Genomic DNA, 10976 nt, shown 5'->3' on the forward strand with positions numbered 1-10976 from the left:
ATTTTTAGCGTGAGTCTCCCTTTCTGGAGAGGTGTTGAAGACGTGTAAAATAATGTGAGGAAATTCATCAGGATTATTATGACCTCCCCTCTGTAGATGGTCCTGCGCAAAGATAAGTCAACAATTAAATTTTCAGTTCAACTTAGGGTTTCGGTTTTGGGATGGGGGCAATGATTCTGTTTTGTTTTACCCTATTTCACGAGTTTACTGATTGAATCATGTGATTATAGAATGATAATCAACTGGCACAGACAGGTTTGGGAACAGAGCTCTCTGCTGGCTTTGGGCTCACTGGTTGGAGAAGCTGGGGTCCTCTTAGAGAAGAGTCCCCCAACTTGTGCATTCCTTGAACCCCAGATTCCAGCCAGTGAGCTGCACAGAAGGAATGAGGCCTTCATCCAGCAGGAGAGAGAGCTTTGCTGGACGATTTGGTCTTTGTGTTTTTGAGACGAGGTCTCACCGTTGCCCAGGCTGGCTTTGAACTCCTGGGCTCAGGTGATCCTCCCGCCTCAGCCTCTTGAGTACCTGGAACTGCTGTTTTTGCCCTTGGAGCTGGAGCAGGATGGTCCCTAGTTAGCTGGGTGAAGCTTCCAGGAGCAGGAAAGCAGTCCTGGGCCGCTGAAGACAGGTGGCTGATCCGTGTCCCCACCTGTGCCCCCTGGTGGTGGCTCCTGGAGACGCTAAACAGCGGTCAGAAGCTTCTGCTCCCTCCCGGCGACTCTGGGCAGAGGCCGGAGGAGTGCTCCTCCTCCTCCTTTCCCATTTCTGCTTCATGAGGAAAAATCAAAACCCAGCAAATCACATTTCACCCCAGAGAGTTAATAACCCGGGGAGAGGCACAGAGAGGGAATTCACGGGCCTTTCCCAGCCCCCAGCAGGGCGGAGATAACCAGCAGCCCGCCTTGGCCCTCCTGCAGACCCCCATCCCGAGCCCCATCTTCTGACTGCCCACGTCACTGTCCCTGTCCCCACTTTGACACCTCTGTGACTGCCCCTGCCTCCACACACCCCATGGCTCCTTGCAGGCCGCCGGGTGGCAGGTGCCGCCCTCCCTGACCCTCGATGCCGCCTCTCTGCTGTGCTTACCCCCACGTCCTGCTCCACCTGGGCTCTCCAAATGCCAGGCGGCCAGCCCGAAGCATCCACTGAGGGACAGTGGACGGTGTCCGCCTGGTGTGTCTGCAGCGGGGTGGGGCGTTGCGCTGGGGCCGGGGCGCTTCCTGAGTGGCTGACAAGGCGGTTGGTCTGTTTCCACCAGGGACCTAAGCGAGGCTCACCTGGGCTCAAGCCTGCAGCGGGGACAGGCCCAGGCCGGGAGGCGGAAGCCCTCTGTGTCTCCATCAGGACACGGTCACAGAGCTGGGGAACCGGGTCCCTGCATGGACCGTCCCTGTTGCCAAGGAGGGGAGAGTGGCTGTGGGAGGTGACGGTGTTTGTGGGGCCGGAGGGCGAGGGCCGGAGTCTGGACGCATGTCCCAAGGGCCTTTCTTTTCAAAGGGTCACCTCTGAGCACTGGGCACATCTACACCTGGAACAGGAACTTGTCAGCCGGGTCCAATCAGAGGACAACTGGCTCTGATCACATGTGGGAACAGGGACGCCTCTTGCGCCAGTCATGAAGGAGGGAGGTGGCCGAGTGGCCGCTCTGCTCCTGTCAGGAGGCCTGTCTACCCCTGTGAGTCGAGTGGCTCAGGGAGCCCATTGTCACCCCGAGTGGCTCTGAGTGTCCCCCCTCGTCAGGGGTGGAAAGGCCTGGACACACCCAGGTCCAGCGGGGGCCAGCAAGCCCTGGATTCTGATACTGGGAAGGGAGGAGGGAGGGCTGACCTCAGGGTCACTGCTCTGCCTCATTTTCCCCTCAGAGCAACCTTAGGAATCAGCTGCTGGTGTGCGTGTCTGTCACAGGCTCAGAAAGGCCAGGTGACTTACCTGAGGTCACCTGAGAACAAGAAACAGGTGGAGGTTCTAAGCATCCAGCGCCCTGACTGCCCGTAGTGTGCTGAACTCGGTGATGTCCTCATGTCACCACAGAGGCCAAACTCCAAGTCAGCCGGAGCTCCCCGTCCCGATCCCCGTCCCTCCACCCCCTCCCTCAGTCCTCTCCTCCTTGGGGCCCATCCACGTGCTCAGGGTTTTGGCTGCCTGAGAAGGGGACAGTTCCAGTAATGGCCAGTCCCCGGGCACCCAGACCGTTTCCGAGGCTGCTCTTCTGGAGCCCTGGATTATAAAAGACACGGAAGCCGGACACCACCCATGGAAGTTCTGATTTTATGGTCTGGGGTGTGGCTTGGGAGTCAGGATGTTGGGAAGCACTGTGGCCGTCCAGGTACAGGACCAGAGGCACCCGGGAAGGTCTGCAGCTATGAACAGCCAAACAGTCCCCATCGGGAGCAGCTGTCCAACACTTGTGAATGGGCAAGAGAGACTGGGCAGGCTTGCAGTGGAGGGCAGGGTTTCAGGGGCTGCCTGTTTACAAGGGTTTGTTTGTACCTTTGATAGTCCATTGATGAGGCTCTTTGTGGCTCAGGTAGGGGAGGAGCTAAACTGTGGGCCAGGGGCTGATTCTGGTGCATGACACCGTGGATGGGTCTCTCCCCACAGAGACACAACAGGACTCCTTTTTCTTTTTTTAACGGGGTCTCTTGAAGTTGCCCAGGCTGCCCTCAAGCTTGCCTCAGCCTCCTGAGTAGCTAAGGTCACAGGTCTGGGCCTCTGCATCCAGCTTACAGTGGTTTCTGTCCTCTAGAAAAGATGAATTCGATATTTTTATTTATATTTTTTTATTTGTAAATGGACACAATACCTTTATTTACTTAATTTTAAGTGGTGCTGAGAATCGAACCCAGGGCCTCACACATGCTAGGTGACAACTCTACCACTGAGCTACAACCGCAGTCCCCAGAAAAGGTGACTTTAAATGCAACACTTGGTTGCCCTGTGGGACACTGCCCAGATTTACTTTATTAACAATTCTGTTCTAGCATCCTTTCTTTTCTTTTTCTTTTTCTATTGCTTAAGGAAAAGGATGATATAAAACTACATATCTGTGTATATATAGCATAATCACAAATAAAAAACAAAGTTTATATTTAAAAAAACTGCAAAGAAATATACCAAAATAGCGTAAGTGGTCATGCCTAAGGTCAGAATCATAAAAAAATTTAAAGTACATTTTTATGTACGTTTTCTTATTTTCTAAATAAAGTCTGAGCTGGATTTGATCCCCAACATCCACACGTGAAGACTATGCGAGGGATGGAATGTCCCAGCCTTCTTGGTCGCCTGTTCCTACGCTGACCCCGACATGTCCTTTCAGCTGCTCTCCACATCTTCTTGGTCCCTCATCGGGTCACAGATGCATAAAGCCATGTGCACAGACTCATTTTGTATCTGGGAGTCGGCTTTCAGTTTTTGAGGATGATCAGTTGGCCCCACCGAGGGGGGGGGGCGGGAGGCTCCTCCCTGCTCCCTCAGCGCCGCACGCGGTACCCCCACCCCATGGCCCTGGGCTTCCTTCCCTGCTGTCCTCGGGGCTGCATTTGACCCTCTGGTCAGGTCTTATGATGTTTGCACCCTCTGTACCCAGGGCAGGGCCCGGTAAAGGTTCCTGGAGGGTCTCTGGGGTCAGCTCAATGCCGTCAGCACTGACTCACTGCTAAAAGACACTCAGGCAGGTTAAGGATTCAGAGTCTCTTAGAGTAAACAGGATTCGGCACCAGGCAGGACCAAGCTGCACACGGCCCAGGGCTCCCGGGGTACACAGGGGACAGGGGACTTTTATACAGGAAGCCGTTTGATTGGTTACAGTGAACAGCAGCCCCGTTAGCCCGTGGTTTGGGTGGGTGAAGTCTGGTTAGAGGCTGTTGGTAGTTCCCTGTTGGTAAACTGAAGTCTCCTTTTATGGTTACCCCTAAGTGGCTTTCTTAGCAGCCCAGGGCTCTGGAGCCACCTCTGTGTTCATGACCCCAAGTGCCTGTGCACCGAGGCTCCAGTCCCCTCCCCGCGGCTCTTCTCTCTTCCCTCCTGTTACTCTTCTCTTTCCTTCTGAGAATGTTAACCGTGACTTCTGGAACTTTCTTCCCGCAGGGAACTGGCTCCGCTGCATTTCCAGTTTCTTCCTGGAGTCCTCTCTTTTGTCACCCTCGGTGGTGAGAATAGTGACGCTCTCAGAGGGTCTGTGCCTTGTTAGGGTGGACTAGAGACCAAGGCCTGTCCATGGGTAGGACCCTCCTAAGGAATGTCACCCACGCCTGGGCCCAGGGCCTGTGACCTCCAGTGCCAACACCAGCTGCTACCCTGGGCAGCTGTTCCCGACACCTCCACTACTCATCATCTCCATTATTCTTGGTCTTTTGCTTTTCCTTGTGAATTTTGTCACCACCTTGTCGTGTTTCATGAAAAACTCTATTGGAGCTTTGATTGAAACCGCGTTGAGTTTTCTGCATTAGTTTGGGGAAAAGTGACGATATTTGATGTTGAGTCTTCCCCCTCATGCATGAATATGAGGAATCTATTTACGTCCTTCAGAAAGCCGTTTCGTCTTCTCCCTGGGTGTGGCGTATCATCTACGGATTGCGTGGTAACTATTTTGTCTCGTTATTTTTAATGGAACCCTGTTTTTTAAAGTTTCCATTTGCTCTGTGAGTTATTATTGCACAAGGAGCAGATGCTTCTTGACTTGCAACGGGATGACACCCTCGTAACCCACCCTAAGTTGAAAGTAGTCCAAAATGCGCTTCATGCAGCTGGCCTGGTGCCGTCCCAACTCAGCAACTCAGGGCACCATGGGGCACCTGCGCTTGCCCTCACGAGGGGACCAGGGACTGTGCTCCCTGCCTCTGCTCAGCATCAGTGCTTTTATTTATTTATATATTTTTTTTACGGGAGACTGAACTCAGGGGCACTCAACCACTGAGCCACATCCCCAGCCCTATTTTGTATTTTATTTAGAGACAGGGTCTCACTGAATTGCTTAACACCTCGCCATTGCTGAGGGTAACTTTGAACTCACGATCCTCCCGTCTCAGCCTCCCAAGCTGCTGGGGATTACAAGCGTGCACCACTGCTCCTGGCCCAACATCAGTGTCTTGCAATCAGAAAAGATCTAAATTCAAAATTTGAAGTAGGGTTTCTAATAAACACACATTGCCTTTGCATCATTGTAAAGTCAAAAAATTATCAAGTCAGCTGGGCACAGTGATGCACACCTATAATCCCAATGGTTTGGGAGGCTCAAGCAGGAGGATCATGAGTTCAAACCAGCCTCAGCAACTTAGCGAGGCCCTAAGCAACTCAGTGAGACTCTGTCTTCAAATAAAATACAAAAAACTGCTGGGGATGTGGCTCAGTGGTTGAGTGTCCCAAAGTTCCATCCCCAGGACAAAAAAACCAAACAACAACAACAAAGAAACATCATTTGTTGGGGACATCTGTATTTTGTATATTAGCTCCATTAATTATTGTTAGTATGGGGCTGGGAATGTGGCTCAGGCGGTAGCGCACTCCTCTGGCATGCGTGCGGCCCGGGTTCGATCCTCAGCACCACATACCAACAAAGATGTTGTGTCCGCCGAGAACTAAGAAATAAATATTAAAAATTCTCTCTCTCTCTCCTCTCTCACTCTCTCTTAAAAAAAAAAAGAGAGAGAGAAAAAAAATTATTGTTAGTATGGCGGTATCTTTTTTTTTTGCAGTATGGTGGAGTGAACATAGGGATGTGTGTGCTCGCTCGCGCGCGCTCTCTCTCTCTCAACCCCCCATCTTTTAAAAATTTTTATAACATTTCTAAGTTGTGGAGGCTGGCCTCAAACTTGTGATTCTCTTGTCTTCACCTCCCAAGTGGCTAGGATTACAGGGCTGTGCCACCTGCCTGGCCACAGACCTTTTTATTTATTTTTTTTAGAATTTTAATATTTATTTTTTAGTTCTCGGCAGACACAACATCTTTGTTGGTATGTGGTGCTGAGGATCGAACCCGGGCCGCACGCATGCCAGGCGAGCGCGCTACCGCTTGAGCCACATCCCTATCCTTTTATTTTTGTTTTAAGACAGGGTCTCTCTCAGTTACCCAGACTGGCTTTGCACCTGGGATGCTCCTGCCTCAGCCTCCGGAATGGCTGGGATCACAGGTGTGCACTTCCTGTCTGGCTCTTCTTACTTCCCACAGTCTGTCGAGTCTCCGGAATTCCCGTGCGGGTGATCATATTATCTTCAGATGACTGCTTCGCCTCTTCAGCTTCATACAGCTCGTGTCTTTCTGGTCTTACTGTATTAGTCGGTGGTTCAGTAAAATGTTGAAAAGAAACAGTTTCCTTGTCTCACTTAGGATTTTAATGTCGCCTTTTCCAAAAAATTTCACCACCGAGTAGATTTAGTGAAGGTTTCATGAGTCCTGTTGACTGGGTAAGAGAGTCCCTGTCTAACTCTAGCTTGTTCTCTGCATCTTTATTTATTTTTCGTCGTGCTGGGGGTTGGCCCTCCGCCTCCTGCTGTAACAGGGGGTAGATCCCCAGCCCAGGAGGATTTAGGTCAAGGAGTTTCCTTGAACATTGTTGCCCGTCCCTACGACAAAATCTCCTTGGAGAACAACTTGAACGAGGGAAGACTTATTTTGGCTCGTGGTCCCAGAGGTTGCAGTCTGTGGGTGGCCGGCTCCCTGTTCCTGGGCCGTGGGGAGGAGGGGAGGAAGAGGAAGGCTGTCAGCTCCTGGTGGCCCTGGAGAGGAGAGGAGAAGGCTGGGGAGGGGAAGCCGTCCCCAGTGCCACACCCCCAAGACCCTCCCCTCCAACAGCCCCACCTCCTCGGGTCTCACCACCCCCAATATCGCCATCACAGTAAGAACCCAGTGGTGGGCTGACCCCCTGATGAGTCAGGGCCCTCACCTGCCAGTCACCTCCCCAGAATCCCCCTGAACAGTGCTGCCCGGGACCCCGCCTTCAGCACAGGAGGTTCCGGCCCAAACTGCAGGAGTCTAGAGCAGTTCTGTAATCCTGTAATCGAGATATCACCAAGACATGACGGGAGGCCTTGTTCCTGCATTCCCGGGATGGAGTGGGATAATCTGGTTTCTCTCTGCTGGGCTACTCTCAGTTACCCAGGTGCGAGGCGTCTCCCTTCAGAAGTTAAGTGGGGCTCTGCTCCTCCTTGCTCCCCTGGCCTCTGCCCGACTTTGGATCTAGGTTGGATGGGAGCCTGTCCTCTCCCTCTCCTCCTTATTTTCTGAAACACATTTTTTAGTTACGGATTACCTGTTCCGGGGCGTTCGGGGAGGTAGGGAAACTTATGAATTGATTCGATTTTTTAGCACTAATTGTTTTATTCAGGTTTTTTTGTCTTTAAAATACGGTGATAAGTATTCCTTTAGCAAATGATTCATTTTATCTAAATTTTCAAATGCATTAACATAACGTTGTTCCTGGTACTTACATGTCATTTCAGAATTCCCCCTAGATCCGGAGTCACGCTTCCTCCTCATTCCTGGTCATTTTTGTCTTCTTGGGTGTTTTAGTTGGTTACAGCTTTTCTTTTTTTAAACTGGCTTCGGCTTGGGTTTGGATCTTAAATGTCCCCCACGGGCTGCTGCATTGAGGGCTTGGCCACCATCCCTTGGCACCATTGGGAGGGGGAGGGAAGTTCCAGGGGGTGCCCGGTGGGGGGCAGGCCACTGGGGGCGTGCCCTTGAGAGGATGTGGGACCCCAGCCCCTGGCTTTGCCTACAGGTCCATTGGCACAAGGAGTCCACAATGACCAGTAGTAGGTGTAGTTTCAAGTTCAGTAGAACTCTCATGCTGTCCCTGTGGGAACAGTTGGAACCTCCCCTGTCCCCAGCAACTAAGGCCTGGAGTCTAGCAGAGCCTGTTTGCAGAGTTGGCAAGAGGGGCTACTCTTGCTTCCTGGGCAGTGGACTCTAATGTCTGCACACAGGGCCCTGTGCATGGACCATCAGTTCAGCGTATGCACAGCATCCTAGACTCCTAGAGGATGCGCACCAAGTGCAAGACACCACCCTTACCAGGCACCTTGGAAGAGCCCTTAGTGGGCCCCTGGACTGTCCTCTGAGCTCAGGAGTTTCTGGATATTGGAGTAAGTGATGAGACCAATGGGTCTGATGGCCACGAGCATATATCACACCTCCCTTGTGTCTGGAAGTGGAGATGGGATCAGCTGGGGCGTGGGGGAACTTTCTGGGTGACAGGAGGCTGGATACACAGTGCATGAGTGTTTGGAAACTGTAACTGAGCACTTAAGACCTGGGCCTGCCATTGCAAGTAGATTCTAACCTTCAAAAAAAATGTGAATAAATACAGAGCTGCAGCTAATGATGGGCATGCTGAATTATTTAGGAGAAGCATACTGATGAGAGTCATTCGCTTTGAAATGCTTCAAAAACAAGATGCATTAATAGAAGGAGAGATTGTGACCAAGCAAGATTAGCAGATTTGGAGGCAGAATCTGGGTGGTGGGTCTGTGGGAGATCATGGTAGAATCCCCCCACTTTGCTGTATATTTGAAAACATCTGTAATAGCATGTTGGGGCAGTAGCTGGGCGGGGGCAGGGGGAGGAGCTCTGGGGAATCCATATCATCATGGTGAGTCTCATCATGGTGACAAAGGGAGGGCGAAGGGGGCTTGGCTGGGGCTGGTGCCCACCTCTGCCAGGGTCCCATCAGTAGGCAAGTCAGGGCTGCAGGGAACTCATAATTAGGAAGGTTTTGAATCTCAATAAAAAAAATTGTATCAACATTAACCAAGTTACCACCCCTTGGAGATCAAGTGTTTTAGCCTATTCCTTTGGGAATCTGTCAACTGAACGAAAACGGAACCCAGTTTTCACCCAGCTCTCCTGCTTAGAGGCTGTCGTGTCTTAGGAGGTCACAAACCTTTCCATCTCGGCCTCCGTTTCCCCCTGGGGAGAGTGGACACAGCTAAGCCTGCCTCGCAGGACGGCCGAATGGAATCCTGTCTATAGATGTTGGTGCGTCCTCAACCAAGGGGAGTTTTATCCTTCCATCTAAGTAAACAGAGACATTTTCCCAGAACAAAAATTTTTATTTTCTCTGGAGCCTCATTCAGAAGGACACTATGCGCAGGGGCTTGAAGCCACAAGACGCGTCCCCAAACGTGGTACTGCTGACGTGGCTGTTCCAAGGCGGATTCCCAGCTTCCTGGAGTTTCAGTGGGCCTTGAGAGGACTTCACTCCAGCCCTCCTCCTCCTCCTCCGACGACATGTCAGCGCCACTCTATTATCCACTTCCTTTCTTTTCTTCTCTGTGTCTTCTTTAAGCACAGCGGCTCCGAGAGAGGAGTGTGCCTTATGACTCCTTCCTCCCTCTTCCTTGGCAAGCATCCAATTTCATGATGGCAGGGAGAGCCAGCGCTGGGGAGCCGTGGGAGCCTGGGAATCACCGTCACCCTCTCCCTGCTTCCTGCGGCCCTGTCAGTCAGCACAAGGGACACATCCGGGCTCCCAAATCCGCAAAGCCTGCAGTTACCCCGCTGCGGGGCTCTGTGTGGAAAACCAGCGGAGGGGGATGGCCACATCCTTCCATTTCTCCTGCTCATTTGCAAGGGCCTCAGGACTCAGGCCACCTCCTCAGAGCTGACAGAGCAGGCTCCGAGACAGCCACGGGGAGGAAAGGATGATCTTTGGAATTTTTCAACTTCCTGTCCCTCTCTGCCTTCCAGCGTCAACAGTGACACTGCAGAAGAATATGCTGCCCTTGCTGAGGGGTCCCAGGGCCTCTGGCCGTCTGGGCTTTGATTATGGTTGCTGGCTTTGTGGGTGACCTGGGGATGGTGACCAGGAACAGCCCTCGTGGGGAGATGATGGGAGGACTTCCTGCCTCCTCCTTCCCATTCTTTTCTTCCTGCTCAGGAAGACGCAGCGGAGCACACAGACTCCCAAGGCCCACAGCCCTGTTCCTATCCTGGATCCCCAACGGCGGCCAATGAGATCCTTGCTTCCAACCCTTGGCTCCCTCCTGGTATCAGAATGACAGATTCTTGGCCATGTGACTGCAGAGAGGGCAGGGCACGTGGGAGGGGAGGAGGTGACTCTGAGCTGGCCTCAGTGGGTCCCTGCTTCTGCTCACCTCCTTTGCCTTTCCACCAGAAGGTCCCAGAAGGATCAAGGTGGAGCCGGCGGACCCCCCTGCAGCCTGGAGATGGTCCCTGCCCCACCAGGAAACCGCCACGAGAGGAGCGGACCTGTGGAGGCCGGCAGACTTCTGTAAAGGCAGGAGTCCCTCTCACACCCCTCGCTCAGACGCTGCCCACGACACATGTATCCAGCGGAGCTGTCTTCACCGGATCGGAACTTGAACTTCCCATGTCAGTTTGCCTGGGCTGCACAGTCTCCCTCTTTTCCTGTTTGTGTCTGATTAAAGCCAGGGCTTGCTCATGCCAAGCCTGTGCTCTTCCACTGAGTACACCCTGGCCCTGAATTAGCCCTCCTTAGATTTTTTTTTAAACACTGTTTTATATTTAAAAACATATCAACCTTGTGTTGAGGACAGAGCTCCACCATAGAGTGCTTACCTAGCACGTGCCAGGCCCCGGGTTAGAGTCCCAGCACTGCCAAAACTTTTTTTTTAAATGATAATAATAATAATAAGAGAAAATATGAAGAATTCTTAGCTCATGGTTTGCCCAGCCTTGCTCAGGTTCATGAAATTTGTTATAAAACAAACAGGTGGGGCTGGGGATGTGGCTCAAGCGGTAGCCGGCTGCCTGGCATGCGTGCGGCCCGGGTTCGATCCTCAGCACCACATACAAACAAAGATGTTGTGTCCGCCGAAAACTAAAAAAAAAATAAATATTAAAATTTAAAACAAACAAACAAACAGGTGCTTGGAGCCTTCTGATTGTGCAATCTTGGACAGACCACTTTATTGCTTCTAAATCTCTTTCTCGTCGTAAGGAGGAGACAAATAGAATTCTTCTCACAGAATAAACTAAATAAAATATAGGAAATGTC

At 51.8% G+C, this 10976-nt stretch overlaps 1 long non-coding RNA gene across 1 annotated transcript; it reads left to right on the forward strand.

Annotated features, from left to right (window-relative positions):
• The first annotated feature begins 9033 nt into the window (after positions 1-9033).
• Positions 9034-10976, forward strand: LOC144375957 (uncharacterized). The gene is made up of 2 exons (XR_013435884.1): positions 9034-9984; positions 10113-10976. It is a non-coding gene; the product is annotated as an uncharacterized LOC144375957 (long non-coding RNA).

The sequence above is a fragment of the Ictidomys tridecemlineatus genome, chromosome 3 (genome assembly GCF_052094955.1).
Source record: "Ictidomys tridecemlineatus isolate mIctTri1 chromosome 3, mIctTri1.hap1, whole genome shotgun sequence".
Lineage (NCBI taxonomy): Eukaryota > Metazoa > Chordata > Mammalia > Rodentia > Sciuridae > Ictidomys > Ictidomys tridecemlineatus.